The sequence below is a fragment of the Typopeltis vanoorti genome, chromosome 12, assembly GCF_054136105.1.
Source record: "Typopeltis vanoorti isolate ZY-2024b chromosome 12, IOZ_Tvanoo_1.0, whole genome shotgun sequence".
Classification (NCBI taxonomy): domain Eukaryota; kingdom Metazoa; phylum Arthropoda; class Arachnida; order Uropygi; family Thelyphonidae; genus Typopeltis; species Typopeltis vanoorti.
In genome coordinates this window covers 70,036,611-70,062,001 of record NC_143560.1, presented here as the reverse complement: position 1 = coordinate 70,062,001, position 25,391 = coordinate 70,036,611, and the positions used below count along the sequence as shown (strand labels likewise).

The 25,391-nt window shown below is 36.5% G+C and overlaps 1 protein-coding gene across 2 annotated transcripts in view; it reads right to left on the bottom strand.

The window, feature by feature from the left end:
• Window positions 1–3,603: 3,603 nt before the first annotated feature.
• Window positions 3,604–25,391, bottom strand: part of Coq9 (ubiquinone biosynthesis protein COQ9, mitochondrial) — a 192,355-nt gene continuing 170,567 nt past the window's right edge. Inside the window, exon 9 of one of the 2 annotated variants that reach the window (XM_090401194.1) lies at window positions 3,604–3,647. The gene's annotated coding sequence lies outside the window, so the exon portion shown is untranslated. Of the gene's footprint in view, window positions 3,648–18,258; window positions 22,147–25,391 lie in introns of those variants that run through there. The other variant, XM_090401196.1, reaches the window with a different exon arrangement.

The window sequence follows — 25,391 nt, the reverse complement described above, 5'->3', positions numbered from 1 at the left end:
TGTATTATAGGAGATACTAGGATAGGAGTGTTGGTAGCTTGCTCCACCTTTGCAACGAGTTGCCCTGGTGTGTACCACCTTAACCCAGTCCTGAAGATACTTTCAGGCGGAAACTTTGTTTGCTCACACTTGGATAAAGGATTAAACTAAATTTATTATACTCTAACCAAGTGGAAAATAAACTTTCAACATCTTTCTCTAAATCCAGAGTAATTTATTAAAAAAAAGGGTGGCACACCAATTGGCAATTCCTATAGGTGGAGATGACCTGCAAATGCTTCTGCCTGATATCTCGACTTGGGCCTGGCTCCCACTGAAGAGACCTCAATAAAGGTCGAAACCGGTCTGGGTAGTGGCCCTTCCCTTAATGCATAACAATAGACATATCTGCAAGGAGATGTGTTTTGCATTATAGGAGATACTAGGATAGGAGTGTTGGTAGCTTGCTCCACCTTTGCAACGAGTTGCCCTGGTGTGTACCACCTTAACCCAGTCCTGAAGATACTTTCAGGCGCAAACTTTGTTTGCTCACACTTGGATAAAGGATTAAACTAAATTTATTATACTCTAACCAAGTGGAAAATAAACTTTCAACATCTTTCTCTAAATCCAGAGTAATTTATTAAAAAAAGGGTGGCACACCAATTGGCAATTCCTATAGGTGGAGATGACCTGCAAATGCTTCTGCCTGATATCTCGACTTGGGCCTGGCTCCCACTGAAGAGACCTCAATAAAGGTCGAAACCGGTCTGGGTAGTGGCCCTTCCCTTAATGCATAACAATAGACATATCCGCAAGGAGATGTGTTTTGCATTATAGGAGATACTAGGATAGGAGTGTTGGTAGCTTGCTCCACCTTTGCAACGAGTTGCCCTGGTGTGTACCACCTTAACCCAGTCCTGAAGATACTTTCAGGCGCAAACTTTGTTTGCTCACACTTGGATAAAGGATTAAACTAAATTTATTATACTCTAACCAAGTGGAAAATAAACTTTCAACATATGTTCACTGTTAGAATGAATAGAGGGAATCATTTTGTTTAGGTTTTATTATACAATGTGCTTCTGTTTTATGCTAATAGATCTTCTATTGGTTTGAGATGCAAGACTTGATATTTCTGGTTGGTGGAAATCATGTAGTCATCCCTAAGTTACGTGGTAAATATAATATATTTGTATTAGCATACACTACTGATCAAAAATATCCAGACATTTGCACATCCCAACTCTCACTCTACCATGAAACATTAATGTGGAGTTAGTCTATCCTTTGCTTTTGTAAAGGCTTCGATATTCTGAGAAGACTTTCATTAGATTTTGGTACACTGCTGTAATAATTCTCTTCTATTCTTCAAGAGCATTAATAAGGTCAGTCACTGATGCCAGACTGACTCATAAACGGCATTCCAATTTATACCACAAGTGCTTGATCTGGTTGAGATCAGGATTCTGAGCATGCCAGTCAAGTTCTTCAAAACTCCATCAAACCATTACTGCAGACCTCACTTTGTGGATGGGCATTGTTGGTACATAGAGAAAAGACACTTCACCGAACTGTTGCCATAAAGTTGAAAGAAAGGACAGAATTGTCTAGAATGTCATTATAAGCTGTAGCATTAAGATTCTACATGTCACTGGAACTAAATGGCCAACTCGAACAATGAAAAACAATCCCAGACCATGATGCCTCCTGCACCAAACTTCAGAGCTGGCGCATAACATTTAGGCAGGTAGCATTCTCCTGGCATCTGCCAAACATAGACTTGTCCATCAGACTGCCAGATGGTGAAACATCACTCTAGAGAAGGCATTTCTGCTGCTCAACTAGTTGCAGTGAGTTTGGAACTCAGTAGCAAGAAATTCAATCAATGGTAGGCGATTTTTCAGTACTCAGCAGTTCTGCTCTGTGAATTTATGTGGATTATCAAGTTGCGATTGCTCTTGTTGCTCCTAGGCAATTCCACTTCACAATAACTTCATTTATAGTTGATCAGAGCAGATATTTCCTGAACTGAGTTGTTGCAAAGGTGGCACCCTATAATAATGTATGTCCAAAGTCACTGAGCTCTTCAATATAAGGAAGCAAGACCTTTTGTTTCCTTTTATACCAATATGAAAGAATTCGATAAGCTAAAACAGCTCATCAGATTACTCGGTTATTGAAGAACACCCTGATGAACCCTCTGACAAGAAGGTTATTATACCTCTTTATAGGATCTTGGTAAGACTCCATTCTTGGGGATGAGAAGGAGGTAGAGAGGATCCAAAGATCAGTGATAAAGATGGTAGCAGGTCTATGTAATGCGCCTTATGAAGATAGGTTGAAGATTTGTGGGTTACATAAATTGATTGACAGGCAGAAAAGGGATGATATGATTGAGACATATACATCACTGAGTTTTTACAGGATTAACACAGAGAAAAAATTTTTCAGAACAGGTCTGGATGTGGGAGAACTAGGGACCATCCTTGGAAATTGAGCAAAGTATGTGGTAAGCCAAGGGGATAAGGACTAGATTTTTTGCTTGTAGAGTGGTGCATGAGTGGAATAGGTTGCAAGTGTCTTTTGCGGGTGCCATGTGAACAAGTTCAAAGCAAAGTATGATAGATATTGCAGGAATGTTGGATAGTATTTGGCATAATATTCAGGGTCTTCCTCGATGAAAGAGAGAGGCTGTGGATTCCATGCAGTTGTCCATATAATAACAAATAATAACAATAATGAACCATGGTTATGATCAGCGGTGAGCTATTAAAATTTTAACAAAGGGCTCGCATTGTCAAGCAAAAAAAAAAAAAAAAAAAAAAAAAAAGAAAAGAAAAGAAAAGAAAAGAAAAGAAAAAAGGCCCCCTTATAATACTTATATAGCGACTTTGCAGAGCTTCTGACAGATATGATAATTCCCATAGGATATCAATCATTAATGCTAGATCTTTTAAAAATTCTAAATTGAGAAGTCAGTTTAAAAAGCTCTTATATTTATAGTTCGATGCAAAATGCTTGCATCAAGCTGGGTAATTTCTCCACAAAGCAAGAGCCGTTCGTAAACTGCAAGCTGCCCATCGTGGTCCAAACACATGGCCGATCTTTAAAATTTCGATACCAAGGTCTTTTGCAATCGGATTTAATTCTCGTAGATTTTTTGGTGATTGATGATAAAAAGCATATAATTTAACCCTAAATATTTCAAAATGATTTATTACTTTAATGTTTTTTATCAAATCGTCTAATGCTAAGTGTAAACGATGAGTGCAATGCCAAATCACAACGTTTGGAAATTTTTGTAGAAGTTTGATTACAACACCTGATTTGTTTCCTAACATTACACTAGCTCCATCAGAACAAAATGCAATGAAATGATTTTTTATATAGTTATCAGAAAATCCATATGATTTAAAGTACAATTACAGTAGCATGTATACATTCCACGGTGGTATTTTCTAGTTCTACAAGATTAAACAAGAAGAACAAGGGGCTCGCAAATTTGAAAAAAATTTAACAAAGGGCTTGCGCAAGCTCCTTATAGCTTACCACTGGTTATGATGTATATAGCCATATCCACTATTACAAATGGTGTTCGGATATTTTTGATCAGATCATGCAAAATCCTACCTGTCCCTTCCACTCCATGTTGCTGATTATTGGTGCTGTGGAGAACAATGAATAATAAAAATAGGAAGAATACTAAAAAAAAAAAAAAAAAAACCACAGATTTTTAAGAAAATATAATTTATTACTGGTCTTTTATTTATTTTTATTACTTTTATTTGTTGGTCATTCATATTATGTATATTCTTCCATGGTTTCTTAAAGTTAACAAAATCTATTTTTAAAAATTTATTTTTTATTAAATAAAAACTATTTTATGTTCTACAGTATACAGCTACTCGCCAACTAGCAAAATCTACTCGCAACATGCAAGCATATTTGTTGATTCCTGGTCATGGGTTAAATGGTCAGGGCTACATGTGAGCTAGTTTAATGAAGAGGGTGCAGTTCCACTGCCAATCCATCTTCCCGGATCAATTTTGTTGATGTAGGAATGATGTTGTGAAGGAATCTCTGCAGGTATAGCCAAACTACTTAGGTCAATTGGCTACAAGTGCCCTTTCACCCTTTTTAACTAGATGTCTACTTTTTTAGGCTCTGAAAAAGATAAACTTGTGCCTTTGGTACATGCCTATTAAATTCCTTGCCAGTGTGGGTTATCATATTTTGGCCAATTTCGTAGATCGATGACTATATGTCATGATGAACATCTAAAGTGTATTAAATTCCATGAGCCTGAACAGCCGAGACTTGCAGAACATGCAATCTCTACCAGACATTGAATCCTTTAGAAGAAAATTAAGGGCCTTCATAAAAGTAATTATCTTATGGAACACCTATATAAAGAAAGTTGTGAAGCCTTGCTATGTTGTCCAAATCTAAACAGAAGTGATGGACTGAAATTATCCCTTTTATGGGAAATAGTATTTCACATATTCTGCAAATAATGAAATTTTTTTTAGAAAGAATTACAATACTTTGGACCATATTCACAAGTTAAGACAGCTCATTGAAAAATCAATTGAATACAATAAATCCTTATGTCTGGCCTATATAGACTATGAAAAAGCATTTGATTCAGTTAAAACATCTGCAACACTAAAAGCTCTTGAAACTCAGGGAACTGAGAAACCATATATTGAAACACTAAAACATATTTACAATCAGTAGCGCACTCAGGATTTATTCTTGGAGGGGGCCGAGCATTATTATTGTTATTACGGGCGACTCCAGGGAGTCCTTAGACTCATCGAGGGAGGCCCTAAACATCATGTCCACACAACTATACGACATTCTAACAGTATTTATCATACCTTCCCTTGAACTCACTCACCATCATAGCACCCACAACAGACTCTGGCAGCTTATTCCACTCATTTACCACTCTAAAAGTAAAGAATCCAGCTCTCACACCTTGCTAACCACACTCTTTCCCAGCTTCCATAGCTGTCCCTTGGTTCTCCCACCACTAGTCCTGATCACAAAAATATCCTTTGAATTAATCCTATAGAAACTCTTTAGCAATTTGAATGTCTCAATCATATCTCCCCTTTTCCGCCTATCAACTAATTTCGGCAATCCACAAATCTTCAACGTGTTCTCATAAGGTTCATTCTATAGACCTGCTATCATCTTGGACACTCGCCTCTGGATCCTCTCCACCTCTTCCCCATCAAGAAGAAACCAAGGTGACCAAATCTGGGCACAGTAGTCGAGATGAGGTCTTATCAAGGCTCGATACAGAGGTACAATAACTTGCTTGTCTCTGCTCGTCAAAGTATTTTTCAACAACCAAGTGTCTCAATCATATCTCTTTATGATTGAGACACTCAGACACTCAGAAATCAGCTCATCAAGTGAGTTGATGAGCTGATTTAGCCACTTTTGCAATGTGCCTTCTAAACTTCATCTCCCTATCCACCACCACTCTCAAGTCCCTGGCCTCATCAATCTCCTGGAGTATAGTTCCACCAATGTGGTATACTGCTGCTAATCTTTTCACCCCAAAATGCATAACCTCACATTTTGTCACATTAAATTGACATCCATTCTCCTTAGCCCAGAACTCCAATCTATCAAAATCATCCTGCAAGATTTTGACATCTTCTGCATTCACTATTGCCCTACCCAACTTTGCATCATCATCAGCAAACAAATGAACCGTTCCTCTTAGATCCTTCCCTATATCGTTAATGAACAAATTAAACAGCGGTGGTCAAGAACAGAACCCTGCGGCACACCACTAGTCACAGGCCGTCTTTTGGACTCAACTCCTGAATAAACTACTCTCTGATATCTCTCCACCAACCACCCACCTATCCATCTCACCAACCCTATATCCATTCCCATATGTTGTAGTTTACGGATTAGAATTCCATGTGGTATCCTGTCAAATGCCATAGCCAGGTCCAGCAGTATCACTGTAAACCCATTAACCTTATTCAGTTCAGCCGTCACTGTGTTATAAAACTTGAGCAAGTTACTGAGGCATGATCTACCCTTCACAAAGCCATGCTGTCCCCTGTACAGTATCTCGTTTTCATCAATCCATTCCTGTATTTTTCCCTTGACTACTTTCTCCAAGACCTTGACAATGACCCCTGATATGCTGATCGGTCGGTAATTTGCAACAATAGTCTTGGATCCTCCTTTATGCAGTGGAACTATTTTTCCCCTCTTTCCACACCTTCGGGACTAAACCAGACCCGAGACTCAGATTAAACAACACAGTCAAGATCACTGATAATTCTTTAGCCGCTTCAAGTAAGACCCGTGCCGGTATACCATCCAATCCCACACATGTATTCACATTAAGGTTCTGTAATAGACTATTCACCTCCACTTCATTCATCACAATTCCCGTATAAACTAATGGTTTCAATATCACCACCTGGATGATATACTCTTGCAAAGTGCTCGCTCAGTAATTCCACCATATCGACTGATTCAGTGACCTCCTTACCATCATCATTCCTTAAAAGATTTCTATTCAAGATTTAATCTTGAGGAGGGCAGAGTTGAGTAGACGATTTGAGAATGCACACTATATTGCATACGACATATGACTGAGCATCTGCATTGATTGCCAATACATGATACCCGTGATCTCCTCTCAGTCTACAAGAGCACTACTTCGTTTGCCTTGCGTTTATAGAGGCCAGGATTCCCGAGAGCTGTAGGATATTCCCACCTTATGCGGTCACTAATTCATAAGTAGTATAGAAATAGAAGACACAACATAAATAAAAAAAATGAATTTTAATTAGGAAAAGATTTTTGGAAAATTTTCTAGTGTATTTTTCCTTTTTCTTTTTTCTCCCTGGTTGCACCACTGTTTACAATAATGCAACTTCTGTAATTAAATTACATAAAAACAGTGAAAAGTTTCCAATACAAAAAAGCATCTGGCAAGGCGACACCATAGCTCCCAAATTATTTACAGCTGCACTAGAGGAAGCCTTAAGAAGCCTTGATTGGGAAACAAAAGGAATAAACATAAATGGAGAAAGGCTGCATCATCTGAAATTTGCAGATGATATTGTCCTAATAGCAGATAATCTTGAAGATCTGGAAGAAAGGCTAAATCAGCTAAATGAAGCCTCTAAAGTAACTGAATTAAAATTAGAGAAAAAACAAAAATAATGATGAATAAATACATAAACTATAGAACTGTCAAAGTTGAAAACCATGAAATAGAACAAGTTACTTCATATGTATATTTGGGCCAATTGTTATCCTTTGAGGATTGCCAAAGAAAAGAGATTGAACGAAGAATTCACCTTGGATGGATGGCTTATGGGAAAATGAGAGACATATTCAGAAGTGACATCCCTATAAGTCTAAAAAGGAAAGCTTTCAACCAGTGCATACTTACTGTCCTAAAATACAGAGGAGAAACATGGACTTTAACAGAAGCCCTAAACAAAAAGCTGAGAACAACACAACATCGCATGGAGAGAAGTATGCTAAAAATAACATTAAGAGATAGGAAGACAAATACCTGGATAAGATCTCAAAGAGGTGTCATGGATATTGTAAAATACATTAAACAGGCTAAGTGGAGATGGGCTGGCCATAGTGCCAGATGCAGTGACGGGAGATAGACTTGAAAAACAACAGAGTGGAGACCAATGGATGGAGCAAGACAAAGAGGAAGACCGAGAAGAAGGTGAAGGGATGAACTGGAACAAATTGCAGGAGTAAGATGGATGGGAGAGGCAGAAAACTGAGTGGTCTGGAAAATCATGGGGGAGACCTTCATCCAACAGTGGATAGAACCAAAAGGTTGAAGAAGAAGAATGATTTTTTGTTTAAAGTTACTTGGTTAGGACCTTAATGTATTTAGAATGTGTCACTCTAAGTGTAGTTCTTGCATTTTCATTGTTGAAGCTCCTGGTTTCTGTTCTCGTTGTTTAATTTGAGAGTCATACTGAAGATGCCCTTGACAGTGAAGTGAAAATTCTATCTGAATATATAAATTACATTTAATGATATTTCATCTTGTACCATTATTGGTATAAAATGAGATATCATGTGACTATTAAATTATTTAAGGAATTTACAACATATACTGGAATATTAATTAAAAGAAACTTTAATAAATACTTCCTATATTTCGGCAATGTCACATTGCCATCTTCATGGGAACATAGAAATATGGCACGCGCACACAGGAACTACAAAAAGCAAATGAGGCAGAAGATCTGAAACTACTGTTGTTCCTGAAGTCCTAATGGTGCCCCCTAGCAGGCTATATTGGGTTGTCTTGGCTGTTGGCTGATGTTCTCATGATGTAAATCTCCCAAATTTGGGACAGTCTCATGCACCCAAATTTGTTGAGGTTTGGAACATTTTTTATAGCTGAGGCTGATTCTATGAATAATCTTTCGTACTTAAACTTGCTACGGTGTATTACTTTGGCTTTCTTCCAACGTATTCCGTGGTGGGTATCTAGAGCATTGTCTGTAAGCCCAGAGTGGCTATACTGGTGAAACCGGATGTAGTCTTTGTGTTCTGAAATCCTGATATTCATTGTCCTGCCTGTTTGGCCAAAGTAGGACAATTTAGAGCTGCAAGGGACCTGGTATACCCCAGGTAGGTCTAGGGGAAGTGGTTGGTCTTTGGTAGAGCGGATAAGGGATGCCAACTTTTTATATGGTCTGTAACAAGAAGTCAGGTCATATTTTTTAAGGATTTTGGTTATTTTTTCAGAGGTGCCCCGGATATGATGTCTGCCGGTTTAAGCTAATGCAGAATATAAGTGTTGGCTTAACCACACAACTGGCCATATGGATAAAATACACACTCCCCCATACACTTCGTATCCATCATATATTTCAATGTAATATCAATGGTATTACAATTTTAATATGCACTTTACATCCATTATAACCTTGACGTCTATAGACGTCATGGCCGGTTGGGTGGTTAATCCCAAATTGCCAGCTCATCCTTATGTATGGTTTTTCCTGCTTTGTGGGATGAAAAACTGTTTTCTGGGAGCACATAGGTCACTTAAGTCAAAGAAAATTAACTGAGATGAGATCTTTAAATAACCTTTTAATGAATGCAGAGAACCAATCACGGTTTCCACACATAATTTACAGACATAATAATAATAATATTATTATTATCATCATCATCCAGCACTTACACTGGAGTCATGACTCATTTTGGAAGATTCACCTTAAAAAGCACAAATTCTGTTGTGCTACTCCTTAAACTCACCTGCAGTCTGTACCACTCTCTTACATGATGCACATATATGCTCCCACTATTCTCTACACAAAAAGGAAACTAATCTCTTATCATCTCATCAGAAAAGTTCCAGGGAAGAATTCTTGTGCTAGTTCCTTTCCCCTCTAAATGCCTATCAACAGCTCAAATATCTCAATCACACCATCATCACTGCTTTGTCTTCTGTCCACCAGAGATGCATGTTATATGCCTTTGGTTTATAAAACACATTTATCCTCATAACCAATGATATTATTTGATATCATTTTTGACTCTAAACCCTCTCCAAAGTTACTTTCTCACCTTCACATGCCACTGAACAGGTCTACACACACACAGCAATCCATAAATTATTTAAACGTTTTTTAAATCCATAAATCATCTGATCAGGGCCTTAAATAATGGAACTATTTCCCTCTTTTTTCTGCCCTGTCTAGTCAAATTTCTATATATCATGACCACAATTTTCCCTTTGATGTAATCATGAAGTCTCCCTACTCTCCTGGTGGAGCTATATCGAAGATATAGCTCCACCAGGAGAGTAGGGAGACTTCATGATTACATCAAATTCCTGATATATATATATATACTCAAGGGGTGTACAGGATATTATGATAGTACTGCATGAAATACTTACATCATCACTAACTCCCTATCAACAATTTTCCTCCAAATCAATCTGTTATCTGTCATGACTCCAACATTATCAGATTTTATATTTCTGTCCTCTAAGGCACTTTTTACTGTATCAAACCACACACATCTTGGTCTTGCTGTGGGTCATTTTCCTGCCAACCTGGCAGAGAACACTTGTTTTGCTAATCTTTGTCTCTCCTGTTCTGTTTAAGACCATACCACCTGAGAACACATTCGTGGATGCTAACAATGTCAAGTTCATTCCTAACATCCGCATTATTAATATGATATTGTCATTGATGCCATCAGTTCATGCCCCTAATCTTGATCGGGACTCTCATATCTATGGTCCTTAGTCTTTGGTCAAGTGTTTTATTCCTGACTCAGCTCTCAGATCCATACATTAAAATTGGTTTGTGTCCTTTATACAGCTAATTTAGTGTTTTGACTAATTTCTCTCTTATTCCATATAAATTTATTCAATTGACTTCCTACCATACCAGCTTTGTCAATTCTGTTGTCTATTTCCATATTTAATTTACCATCTTCAATAAAAATTGTGCCTAAGTAGCTGAAATACTTTACTTGTTCTATAGGTTCTTCATTCGTGATGCAGTTGATATTTTCAATGTTTCTGTCTATTGTCTTTGTCTTGTTATTGCTGATTTTCATACCAAATTTATTACAACAGTTTTTTAATTCAGTCAGGGAATCTTGCAGACTTGTACTGAATTTACTTAAAAGTATAACATCATCTGCATAAAGTAAAGAGCTGAGATTAGCATCTCCAATTTCGATATCAGGTTTAACTTCCCTACCGGCCGAGGTGGATGAAATAGTGAGACCAAATTGCATTTCTTATCCATGTTATTCAATAGGTGTTACAGAATTGTATCCAGATTTAGCTGGATGTCTATAGACGTCATGGCTGGTTAATATTGCTTTCCTTCATAATGTGATCCATATAGATAATGAATAACAGGAGATAATGTACACCCTTGTCTCACACCAGATTTAACATTAAGACATCTTCCTGTACTTCCTTCAATTCTAACTGTTGACTTACAACTCAAATAAAGACAAAGTACTGCTTGATATAATACCCCATTGACACATATAACTGTAGCGTATTGAATAGCTTCTCTCTTGGCACCTTATCATATGACTTTTCCAGATCAACAAAACTTAAATACAGATCTTTGTTATATTCCATGATTTCTCTAATATTTGTCGTAAAGTGAACATATATATATATTGACAGTCTCTATTTGGCCTGAATCCAGCTTATTCTTCACCAAGCTTTTCTTCCACAGTTCTTCTCAACCGTTTCTCAAGTATACTTGCATAAATTTTATCAGGAACACTCAGTCGGGAAATACCTCTGTAATTCTCACATTCAGTTTTATTTCCCTTTTTATATATGGGTACTATGAGAGGTCTACTCCAATCATCTAGAATTTGTCCTTCTGTCCAAGCCTTCTGAATTATGCAGTGCAGCCACTGCAAGACTTTTATACCTCAACATGAGCATTTCTGGTCGAATATCACCTACTTCCGCTGCCTTTCCACATTTCATGCTTTTGATGGCATTTTCTATCAAGTATGGATATGTATTCATAATTGAATGCCTAATGAGGGTTTTTTTAACCACTGTGCTGTCACACTGATTGTTTCATTTAGCAAGTTTTCAAAGTAATTGCTCCATACATCAAGGATATCTTTTTCACCAGTTTTCATGTCACCTTTATTATCTCTAATTCCTTTTACAGCACTCTTTCCTCCATTTCTGAGCTTTTACAACAGCCTACAAAATATTTTGCCACCTTCCTAATATTTATTTTCTATATTCTTACCAAAGTCTTCCCATGACTTTTTGTTTAGCTGGTTTTGCACAGTGTTTAGCTTTCTTACATTTTACTCTGTATTCTGTAAGATCACATGCTGATTTTCCTTCACTGCCTCTTTAACTTCTTGTGTCCACCATGGAGTTCTGATTTTTCTATCCTTGCAGACAACCTCACCACATGCCTCTCTGGCTGAATCAATCAATGTCTTCTTCAGAGCTTGCCACTGAGTCTTCAAGGTTTGGTTGCTGTTCTCAAACTCTTTCATTTTTTCTTGAATAATGTTTGTGTATTTTAGTCTACAGTTTACATCTGAGAGCTGCTCAACTTTTATTCCCTTTGAAACTTTCTTACATGTTCTTCTTTTCAGTATGAAATTCAGTTTTATCCTGTTCAAGACTAAATGGTGATCACTTCCGATTCCAAATCCTCTTTGCACTCGTGTCCTACATCAGTGAAAAAACATCACTATCAACAATAACATAGTCAATGAGACTTTTCTTATTCCTTTTCTCTTATTTCCGTGTGACTTTGTGCACATTTTTATGTCGGAACATGGTGTTAGTAATAACCAGTGCATGTCCTGAGCAGAAATCCAACAGGTATTTGCCATTATTATTAGCTTTGCTCTTTTCTCCAAATTTTCCCAAAATATTTCTGTATGTTTAACAATCATGTCCTACTTTGCAATTTAGATCTCCAACAAGGATCAACTTTTCCTTTTTCACCGTGTCAGTTGCTTTCTCTAAAAGCCTCAAAAAATTCCTCCGCTTCTACCTTAGTAGAACCTTCTGAGGGACCATAGTCACAAATAAGTTTCATTTTCTAGTTCCCCATTCTGATATTTCCCCACATCACTCTACATGATATTGCCTGCCATTCAATATTAGCCTCATATTTAGTGTTAAATACTATAGCTACTCCTTTTCAATTATTGTTATTGCCTGAATATAATATTTTGTATGTATTGGTTAGAAAGATCTCACCAGTTTTGTCTTTTTTGTTTCAGTCATCTTTATTATATGGATCTGATACTTCTCGAATTCTTCAGCCAGCTCTATTTCTTTGCCATTCATGCTTCTTATGTTGACAGTGCTGATCTTAAACTCAATGATTTTGAGTTCAGATGTGTTTTGGGATTTGCTACGGCAGCTGACTTTTTGCTGTTTGCCCTGGTTCCTTGGTGAAAACAACAGGGGTGTTGTTTAATCAGGCGATGCCCCAGCCAGCATGAAATTCTGTCATGTTGTACTATCATTTTACATTGTGATTTAAGACAATAAGAATACAATTTGGTCAGCTAAATCTCAAATTGTCAGCCCATCCTCATTCATTCGGTATCCAGGTAGATATCTAACAGGATGCACCACGAGAAGGTGATGATTATACATTAGGTCAGAAGCCTGGTTGATTCTCTGCATTCCTTTAAAGGCTATGTGGAGGTCTCCTCTCAGTTATACAGATTTGACCCTTAAGAATCCTCCCTTTGGATCACAAATTTCAAAACCTTACATTTAGTTCTGTGAACGGTAAAAATGGGAAATGAATCAAATCATTGAAGATTCACACAAATAGAATAGTACTATTAGTAACAACCCTCCCAAGCTTCTCATTATCTGCAAACTGGAGAATATTTCCCTGCAATCAGTGAGCATCATCACTGACACAAAGGTTTAGCAGTAACAGTCCTCGTACCCCACTTGTAACTGTCATTCTCCCTGATACTACTATGTCATATACAATTCTCTAATATCAAACAAAAAGTAAAAATCAATTTATCAAGTTAGTGTCATGTCAAATGCTTTTGTAAAATCCAAAAAAATTACATATGACTGTCCCTCATCACATACTCTTGTTTCTTTTTTTTATAAAAGACAAACTGGCTTATTAAAACAAGAGTAGCAATCGGCTGAGTAGTGAGTGTATCCGCTCTCCAGCGAAAAGTCCATGTCCACAGTGGGTTCAAATCCCACTGTGGGCATGGATGTTTGTCATTGTCTGTGAATATATTAGTGGTGGCAGTGGATGGTAAATGGTGTTGGTGTAGATGATGATGGTAGTTGCAGTTCATTGTAGTTGGTGGTTTGAGTGGTGGAGACTGAGAGTTGTAGAGTAGGTGCCCCTCCCTCGATGAGTCTTTGGACTCCCTGGAGGTGTCACATAATAATAATAATAATAATAATATACAAACTGATGTTCAAAACCTAAGGACAAACACTGTTTCTGAAGCTTGCAGCCACAAATTCAGATGAATCAACTTGTGGCAATTTGTATAACTGATGATTTTGAGTATAAAGAGGGTACATGTTGTAGCACTCAAAAGGATAAAAAGGCAAAAGGCTGCGCTAAGTTAGTGTTTGAAGGAAGTTCTTTTCATGAAGGAATAAAGTTGCAAACTTGGATGTCTTGTAATGTCTCAAAGACATCATCTAGATGATTTCACATGGGGAAGAATTATCAGAAAGCTGCAGAATTACTGATATTGCCAGAGAGTTCAGAATCTTACAAAGCATTATATCCAGTCTCTGGGCAGTATTTCAAACCAATGGAATGAATTTCAGACATTTGTAAAAAGTTACCCTCACTTTACCACAGAGCATCAAGACAGAATTTTGATTATAACAACAGAACGTAACTGACGTATCATGAGAGGTCTACTTGCAAGTCAGTTCTGTTCAAGCACAGGTATACAGATATTTTGTATTTTGACAAACTGTGGTAAGAAGTTTGTGACAAGTAGGTCATATACCCAAAGGGCTGCAGTCTGCCACTTTATCCACAGCTCATTACAGAGCACATTTTCAGTGGTGGTGTATCCATAAAAATTGGACAAGACACCAATGCACCACAGCAGGTCAGCTTCATTCAAGCAAATGTAGTGGATTTCTTGACAAACTGTGGCAAGATGTCTACGACAAGTAGGCTTATATGCCCAAAGGCCTGTAGTCTGCATCCCTTTATTTACAACTCACCATAAAGCATGTTTTCAGTGGTATTATATCCATAAAAATTGGACAAGACACCAAAGGACTAAGGTACTCTTTACAGATGAGAATCATTTTAGTCTTTCTTTCAATTCTTGACAGCACTTGAACTGGCATGAAAGTGGTACTGCTTACTATTGCGGAATGTTCTTTAAGGGTAGATATGGCAGTGCTGAGGTCATGGTGGGAAGGCATTATGTTTAATGGACTACTGAGCTACAAGTGCTGGAAAAAGGGGCTATGACTGGTGAACGATATTCAAAAGAAGTTCTTCAATATCATGTTCGATTGTTCCATGGTACTGTAGAGAATTAATTTTTATGGATGAAAATTTCACACTACATCGTACATGAGCTGTGGAGATACTTCTGGAGACCGAGGATATTAATGGAATTGAGTGGCCAGCATGCTCCCTAGATCTCAACTCCATTACACATGTTTGGGATGCAATACGGAGATGCACTGCTGCTCAAGATTCCTCTCCAGAAAATAAACAAACAAGGCCTTATCCTTGTTCTGAAGGAAAAGGGCCAGCTTGTCTCAAGAACTCCTGAATCACTTGGTGCTAAGCATGGTACAACATTGTGAGAGCTTCATCGCACTTCCAGGTGGACATATTTCATACTGAAATGTCTCTCTGCATAATTTTCTGTAAGCACTGTACATTAATTCTTTAAGTACATTCACAGGAAATTTGTAACTTTTGCCCAAAACAAACAAACATATTGCAATTTAATCTGTGCAAAATTTATAACACCTTTTTTTTTTTTAATATAATTTATTAGTATGTTGGAAATAAATTTATGCCTACATTTGGCTGTAGTCATGAAAATTTTTTCACATACAGGTAAAAATGGAGTTCATCCTTAGCTTTTGGACAACAGTGTATATGAATATCGTGCACTGAAAATAAAAAAAAAAACAAAAACAAAACTGGCTTTTTCAAATATAAATTTGGTATCCAAAGTACAGTATTGTTGCAATAAACTACTGTTTAACTGCAGGTATTTTTGGGTTTCAACTGGTCAGCTCTTCGAGTTTGTAGCTTAAAAATTTGTTGGAATTCTTGATTGCCTTTCTGAGTATTGTATTTGAGGTATTAATTGCAATTCTGTGGTTGTAAAAGGCAAACTTCCAGAATCTGGTTACTCAACTACTGTTTAAGTAATAATAGCAACAGATAAATACTGTAATATTTAATGGCCATTCACAATAACATTCAACAAAGCCAACTAGAATTTTTCACTTCTGTTAGAAATGATGTGTCAAAGAATTACAGCACTTTTTAGAGTGCTGTAATTACAATTACAGCTTTTTTTTTTTTTTTTAAACAGGATGTTTTGCACAATTCAGTCATAATAGTAGGGTGTAATTTGATAATTACATCCACTATGGCTAACTTGTGAGTATACTGGTGTTTCCAATGCACAGTGGCTCAGAAGCATTCACACTGTTAGAATTCTTGCAGAGGGCAGATTCTATGGTTTATATACAGTGCCGGCACTAAGGTCTTTGCTGCCCGCATGCAATTTCTATCTAAGCGGCCCTGTAACGATCCGGGCGTGTGTGTGGTTCTTTTATGATAATAAAAATTTAAATTATTTGCAATTTCTTACACAAATTTTGACAGAACAGCCACACATTGGTTTATTACATGTAACGAACCGGGGGTGTTGACTAGGCAGGATAATCATTAAAAATCTGAATATTCAAAAAATTCTCAAAAGTTAAAGCAAATTTTGATAAAGCCACTTCACTTTAATTGTTGAATATAATGATACAGGGATTATAGCCTTCTCACTGACCCGAATCACTAACAAAATTAAATTTAATTAAAGTTAAAATTTATTTGAACTAAAGTTTAAAAAATTCTTGCATTTTACTAAATTCTTAGTAACTAGTAAAATTTTTTTAATAATTTTTATAAGTGGAACTATCTTTTAGGAAAATAAAAGAAACTCAAGATAAATGAGCAAATAAGAAAAGAATTCAGAAACACCGTATATTCTGGCATACAAGTCGATATTGGAAATTTTTGAGTTTATTTGAGTTTTTATAGTATACTCGTCGTATAAGTCGACTCGAAAAATCTTTTTCGTATTGACCAGTTGAACAATAGTGAACTAAAGTGCAATGGCTCCTTTTAAAAGAATGAAATATGACGCGAGTTTTAAGTGCAAAGTGATTATATTTGCAAAAGAAAATACTAACTGTGTTGCTGCATGTCAGTTCGGAGTAAACGAAAAACTAGTTCGCGACTGGAGAAAAAATGAAACTTTAATAATGAAAATGCCAAAAAAATAAGTGCGCATTACAGAAAGGAATTTGTAAGTGGCCTATTCTGGAAAATAATGTAGCGGATTGGATTTGGGAAAATCGCCAAAATGGACTCATTATAACAAGAAATAATATTCGTTTATTTGCTTTGATGTGGGGCAAGCAAATAAAAAGGACAGCAAAAACTTCAAAGCTACAGTGAGTTGGTGTAGCTGGTTTATGGAAAGGAAAAATTTAGTGCTTCGACTAAAAACGAAAATCGCACAGAAGCTGCCAAAGGATTTGGATGATAAGTTATTAAGTTTTCAAAGATTTATAATTGCTAAAAGAAAGCAAAAAAATTATTTATTGTCTCAAATCGGAAATATGGATGAAACTCCAGTTATGTTTGACATGATTGGGAATAGAACAGTAGAACTGAAAGTAAAACTATTTCTTTAAAAACAACTGGACATGAAAAAAGCCATTTCACAGTTGTACTTGCTTGTATGTCTGATGGTACTAAATTAAAACCTATGATAATTTTTAAAAGAAAAACAATGCCAAAGATCAAATTTCCAAGAAACGTTTTTGTCCATGTTCATGAGAATGGTTGGATGGACGAAGCAGAAGTTAAGCTGTGGATAAAAAAATATTTGGAATACACGACAAGGTGCATTAAAAAATCCAAACAGTCTTTTAGTGTGGGACATGTTCAAATCCCATTTAACGGAGAGCCCAAAATCTTTATTAAGAGAGAAAATACCAATATGGCAGTGATTCCAAGTGGGTTAACTTCACTAGTGCAACCGTTGGATGTTTGTATAAACAAGCTATTTAAAGTCAGTTTACGAAAACAGTGGAATGCTTGGATGCAAAAAGGACAGAAAAGTTACAAAAGGAGGACAAATGCGACATGCGTCTTTGGTAACTATGTGTGAATGGGTAGCGAAAGCATGGGATGAAATAAAACCAGATACAGTAATAAAATATTTTAAAAAATGTGCTATATCTAACAAATTAGATGGCTTGGAAGATGATTTTGTTTAAAATGATGACGAAATTACAGAACCAGAGTACAATGAACTTTTCATACATTCAGACAGTGAAAATTAAATTTTAATTATGTAGTTACCTATTTTCTTTTGTAAATAATTATATAATATGTAAATAATTTTTTCTGTAAATAAATTTGATATAAGTTGAAATATTTTTACTTATTTACCCTTTTTGTATATTGCTAATAAATTTAACAGAGTATGATACATACTAGTTTTTTCTTGGAAAGCAGTCAATTTTTGACTCGCATATAAGTCGACCTAAAAAATTCAGTACTTTTTTTCAATGCTGAACAGTCAACTTATATGCCGGAATATACGGTAATTAGAACATTTTATTAATATAAGTATTCAAAAAATAAAATCTTTACAAAATAACAGAAAATAAATCAAATTACATAAATATACTTGAAATTTTTTAATTAAAATTTTAGGTTTCTTGATTTCATATTTACCAAATTAGAAATAATGGTCTTAAATTCTAATTCTGCATATACATCATTTTCAATAGCTATTAACGCTAAACTAACAAGCCTTTTTTGTGACATACTTGTTCTTAAGAAGGTTTTAATCAATTTCAACTTGGGAAAGGAATGTTCACCACTCGCTACACTAACAGGTAAGGTTAATAGTATTCTTAAAGCAATTGAAAAGTTAGGGAAAGATAAATTATTGGACACAATAAAATTAAGAATATCGAAAGGGTTTTGAATATTTAAATTAACCTTCTGAAAAATACCCCGGAAAGCACATAACTCGTCATATAGTTCTATTGCATTTACGTCTTTATTGTCGCCGTCCTTCAAGAGAATCTCTAAATCATCACAATTTTTTCCTAAATCTTTGTTGTTAATTTGTAGTAATCTATACAATAAACTGAAATTATCATATGTTTTTAGTTGTTCAAACGCTATTAACGAACCCATTGCAACATCTAGAAGTGTATAAAACACATTCACTCTAAATTTATCTTCTTGCGATTGTGGCGTTTCGTCATGATGCTCGTAGTCAAATTGTCGTGTCTTCTTTCGTCATTGAACTTCCACACCAGTTTTAAATTCTTGTTCTCCATCCACCTCTTCACTCAGTTCTTTTGCCGTTTTTAGAACTTCTTTAAAATTTGTAACTGATCGATTATCTTGTAAAAATCAGGGAAACTAGATTTATTAAGGGGAGGGGGAGTAGATATACAGACCTTAGGGAGGCAGTTGAATGTATGAATGAGTATAATATGCCCGAGCGAATAAGGACAACAAATCAGAATGGGATAGTTAATATAAGGCATCAAGGTAGGGATGGAGCTAATGGAGGTCTTAAATTCATGTACACTAATGCTAGGAGTATTAGGAACAAGAAGGAAGAGTTTTTGGCATTGGTTGGCACTTCCAGGTTATTGGCATTAGTGAATCATGGCTGACTGTAGATGATATAGCTAGTGGGATTGAATGTGATGGGTATAGTGTGTTCAGGAATGACAGGGAGAACAAAATGGGGAGAGGAGTATTGTTGATGATAGCTGATGAGCTGCAGCCAAGGAGAATAGAAGTTGAATTGCAGGATAGAGAAAAGAACACATTTGAGGCCATTTGGTGTGAGATTGTGGCTAGCAGAACAAAAAATACAATTGGGTGCTGCTATAGACCAGGTGATGGAAAAGATGGTGGAGACAGTATGCACAAGCAAATAGAAGAAATGAGTGGAAGGAGGGTAATTATTATTGAAGATTTCAACTATGGTCGCATTGATTGGAGTGAGGAGAGGACAGACACACGGGAGGAAGGAATTGGATTTTATGCAGTTATTAAGGGATAACTATCTGCGACAGCATGTAATGGAAAATACTAGGGATCAGACAGTGCTTGACCTAGTGATCATCTGAGGATTTGGCTGTAACAAATATGACTACATTGTCACCAATTGGTGAGCGATCAAAGGGTCTTGACTTGGGAGGTGGCTAAAGGGGTGGAATTTACAATTAAGACAGGGTACATGTGAAATTATCAGGCTGGAAAGTATGACAAGCTTAGGAGTTTGATTAGTTCAGTGCCATGGCATGAACAACTGCAAGGACAAGAAGTTGATAGTGCATCGGAGGCAGTTAAGAAGTGTTTGCATGAAGCAATGGCTGACTGTATACCTAGAGTGCGAATAATAAATCAAGTAGGAGTTAAATGAATAACACCATTAAGCTTCAGCTGCAAAAAAAGAAATAACTATGGAGGGAATTTAAGGAGAAAGGTGACCGGCATGCACATGAACGGTATAAAGCGCAGGCCAGAAGGGTAACGAGTGTGGTAAGAAAAGCAAAAAAGATTACAAAAGAACATTGGCCATGCAGGCTAAAGAGAATCCTAAACAGTTTTTTGATATGTTGCAAGTAGAAGAAAAAATGTATATGGCAGAATGATTTTAAAGAATGCCGATGGTAGGGAGGTAACTGAATCAGTTGATATAGTTGAATTACTGAGCGAGCACATTGCAAGAGTATATCATCCAGGTGGTGACATTGCAGAAATGAATGAACCAAAAGTTTATATGGGAATTGTGGTGAATGAGGTGGAGGTGAGTAGTCTATTACAAACCTTCAATGTCAATACATCTGTGGGATTGGATGGTATACCAGCTCGCGTCATACATGAAGTGACTAAAGAATTGTCAGTACCTTTGACCATTCTGTTTAATCTGAGTCTCGGGTCTGGGTTAGTCCCGATGGGGTGGAAAGAGGGGAAAATAGTTCCACTACATAAAGGAGGTTCCAAAACTGCTATTGTAAATTACCGACCGATTAGCATATCAGGAATCGTTGTCAAGGAGAGAAATTAGTCAAGAAAAGAATACAGGATTGGATAGATGAAAATGGGATACTGTATGGGGGACAACATGGTTTTGTGAAGGGTAGATCATGCCTCAGTAACTTGCTCACGTTTTATAACACAGTGATGACGGCTGAACTGGATAAGGATAATGGGTTTACAGTGATTCTACTGGACCTTGCCAAGGCCTTTGACAGGATACCACATGGAACCCTAATCAGTAAACTGGAGCAGATGGGGATGGATATAGGGTTGGTGAGATGGAGAGATACCAGATAGTGGTTTATTCAGGAGTTGAGTCCAAAAGACGGCTTGTGACTAGTGGTGTGCCGCAGGACTCTGTTCTTGGACCACTACTTTTCAATTTGTTCATCAATGATATAGGAAAGAATCTGAGAGGAAGTGTTCACTTGTTTGCTGATGATGCAAAGTTTTGTGAGTGCACAGGATGACAAAATTTTACAGGATGATTTGGATAGTTTGGAGGATTGGGCTAGGAAAAATGGATGTCAATTTAATGTGGCAAAGTGTAAGGTTATGCATTTTGGGGTGAAAATAATAGCAGCAGTATATCACATTGGTGGAACCGTATTCCAGGAGATTGATGAGGCCAGGGATTTGGGAGTGTTGGTGGATAGGGAATTGAAGTTTAGGAGGGGCACATTGTAAAAGTGGCTAAATCAGCTCATCAAATCACTTGGTTTCTGAAAAATACTTTAACATGTAGAGACAAACAAGTTATTGTTCCTCTGTATCGAGCCTTGATAAGACCCCATCTGGACTACTGTGCCCAGTTATGGGCGCCAAGGTTTCTTCGTGATATGGAGGAAGGAGAGAGGATCCAGAGACGAGCGACCAAGATGATAGCAGGTCTGAGGAATGAACCTTATGAGAATAAGTTGAAGATTTGTGGGTTGCAAAAATTGGTCGATAAGCGGAAAAGGGGTGATATGATCGAGATATTCAAATTACTGAAGGGTTTCTATAAGATTAATCAAAAAGAAATTTTTGAAAAGAGGACTGGTGGTGGGAGGACTAGGGGCTATGCATGGAAGCTGGGCAAGAATGTGGCTAATAAGGGTGTTAGAGCTAGGTTTTTTACTTGGAGAGTGGTGAATAAGTGGAATAAGCTGCCAGAGTCTGATGTGGGTGCTACAACTGTGAATGAGTTCAAGGCAAGGTATGATAGATACTGTGTGAATGTCGAATAGTTGTTCTTGACATGATGTTAGGGCCTCCCTTGATGAGTCTGTCGACTCCTTGGAGTTGCCTGGAATAATAATAATAATAATAATAATAATAATAATAATAATAATAATATTTTTAAGTTTTCGATAGATTCTAAAGCAAGTGTAATGTTTATATTTTTGTCTTGAAGCATTTTACTCACAGGCTGTATTGTTAAGTAAATTATGCCAAATTATAAGAGAGCAAATAAATTTGTAGTCCTTTATTTTAGCACATAATGTTTTTGCTTCATGCTGAGTTTCTTTATTAAAATTTTCATTATTTAAAATTTCAAAAAGTGCATCGTAAATTTCTCCTAACTGATATCATAGAGGGCAGATTGCATTAACTTTCTCATTGCGTTTCTGATGGCTGTTTCAATGTTAAATTTTTTACGAACTTTAAAAGGATTGCCCAACGTTTGTAAGAGAATGAAAAGAAATTGTATATTTCTTGAAGAATTGCAAAGAAATATCTGCATTCACTTTGGCTGCATCGTTAATGATTAAATTTAGAGTATGAGCAGCACATGGCACATAAAAAGCTCGAAGAGTTTTGTTCAAAAGCAAATTTTGGAGCCCATATTTTCCCCTTTCATATTTGCTCCATTGTGATATCCTTGACCTCGCATGTCTTCAATGGGAATGTTCCATTTTTCCAGTTGTTCCATTATTGTGGCACATAAACCACAATCCTGTGTAATCTGATATATCTGCAAAACCTAAAAAGTTTTCCCTGATCTTGACAATTCCATTGTCACAGGAAACAAAGCGAATAATAATGGTCATTCGTTCTGTTTTACTTGCATCACGTGTGCAATCTAAAATTATGGAATAATATTTTGATTTCCGAATTGATAATAAAATTGTATCCCTGATTACATGACTTAAAGTTTCCAATATTTCATTTTGACTGTCTTTACTCAAATAGTGTACTCTATTATCTTAGTTTCGCTTACTGGCTGAAAAACCATAAGGGATTTTTATCCCCTTAACTGATCAACCTCGCCAGTGTACTCTGTTGTTTCCTTGTAGGGCCCTTTCAACATGATTTTCAATAATGGAATCAAACTTCGTAAACAGTTCGACTAATTTTAAAAAATTGCCGTTATTCCTTTCATATAATTTATCAGATGATCTGTGAAAAGCTAAATTTTGGCTACCAGGGAATTTTATAATTCAATCAAGTGTTCTAAAATACTTGTCCAATGTTTCTTTTCCATTTCATACATGCTTTGAGTCTGGCAATCAATAGTAGTTTTGTTTTTTAAATTTTTATCAAGTTCTTTCCATTTTTAAGAAATTTTTCATGTGAGTTAAATTAGTCTCATGTCTATGTAAAGTTGTACTTACATTTCTCCAATCGTTATAACCTTCTACAAGACTACTTGATTCAGTAGGTGCGAAAAGTTTGCAATAAAGCAAAAAATAGAATTTAAAGTTTCGGAATAATTGAGCCATGTTCTTGGCACGAGCTCCCCGTTTTCCATTTTTCTATTATAATGTGCCTCCAAATTTACGACCATATGTATCTCTGGGATATATTATATTTTTCTTTTGAACAGGCCCCATTTCAATTAAAACAACTCGTAATTTTTCATCAATATTTCCCCATTCACCTGGATCTTCAAAATTTACAGAGACTAACAATGTGTTAGTTACAACTAAATCTTGTCCTAACTGTTTTTCACTTAAATCCTGCATCTTGTTATCTTGTTCAATAGTTGCAATAGTACTTTCATGCAAACTGGATGATGTGCACGGTTCGTCAACTCTGATTTCTGATGTATCGATTTGGTTACAATCTGCATCAGAATATTTTAATGTTTTAACAAATTTATTAAGTCCACACTGCACTACTGTCAGTAGCCTACTGAGATGCATTATAAATCTACTGTTGCTATCCTGTCATTACTGCGACAGTGTAAACTTTTATTATTATTTAGCTTTGTATACTTCTAATTTCTATTAATTAATCTTGTGATGTCTTTTTTCTTTACTTTATTCTCCGTTATTCTAATGTAGCTGTGCATGCTTTCTCTCTCTCTCTTTCTCAAAATCTCTCTTGTTTATATTAATATGTGCTATGCTTACAAGAAAGTCAAATAACATTTATTTACATTACTATGAAATGTACACGAATTTAAACATTAGGGAGATTGCTTTCTCTATCCTCCTATAAAAACTCTTTAGCAAAATTTAGAACCTTTTTACTTCAACTTTAAATACTTTCTACAAATTATTTTCTTTAAATAATTTGTAAACTGAGAGTAGATAACAAAATGTTATCTACCCTCAGTTTACAAATTTTACTTATTAAACTCCAAGTTTATTCGCAAAGAGGTTACCTAAATCTCTCTGTTAAGTTATCTTTACAAATTTGATATCAACTTCTAACATGCCAATTGATTCTTTTAAGGACACTTCTTAACCTTATTAAACATATATCTTAAAAGTCTTTCTAATACAACTATAAGAATTATATAAAAGTTTTGAACTTACAAAGGCTTTGTATCTCACAATTAGTCAAAAATCTTTCACTAAAAGTTCTATGGCAATTCTTTCATCTCAGATCTTCATCTGGAATTTTGGCTTCGGCTATATTTCATCGGGAACGCACCGGGACTCGTACAGCTCTGGAAAAATGTTATTCTCCCCCAGTGAAAAGAAAAACTTATGAGCTAAGGTACTTCGGGAAATTTGCCTCACCTTTTCTCCTCTGCTTGGGCTCACTGAAAATGCCTGGACAACTGCTGCCTCTAAGAAACTGAAAATGCTACCTCCAAGAAAAATGAAACTGTCAATCAGGATCCCTCTCTGGACTGGAAGCTTTTCTCTTCTACGGCATTTGGGACTTCTCCTTTCGGCAATTTGAAAGCCCTGTCTGTGGCCTAGAAGTCATTTCTCTCTAGCAACGTCTCGAACCGAGAAGCTCCTTTCTGGAAGCGAAAAACTCCTCTCTCAACCAACGTCTGGATCTGGGATGCTCCCCAACGATGTCTGGAAACGAGCAGCTCTGTTTCTCTTCGGTGTCTGGGACTGGGCTGCCTCCTCTTTGACAGCATCAGAAACTGGGCAGCTTCTCCTGTCTCTCTGAAACCGGGCCCCCCCCTCTACTTCTGCAGCAATCTCTGGATCCGGGCAGCCCCTTCTGTTTGCTTCAGTCCCTTTTTATTATACCTCCTCTGAGACCTTGTATGAAGCTTGGCAACCCCCAAAGAATCGGTATGATTCTTTCTTCTTAAGTTTCAAGTTCGGCACGCCTTTCGTTCTCCTCCTCTTTCTTTTA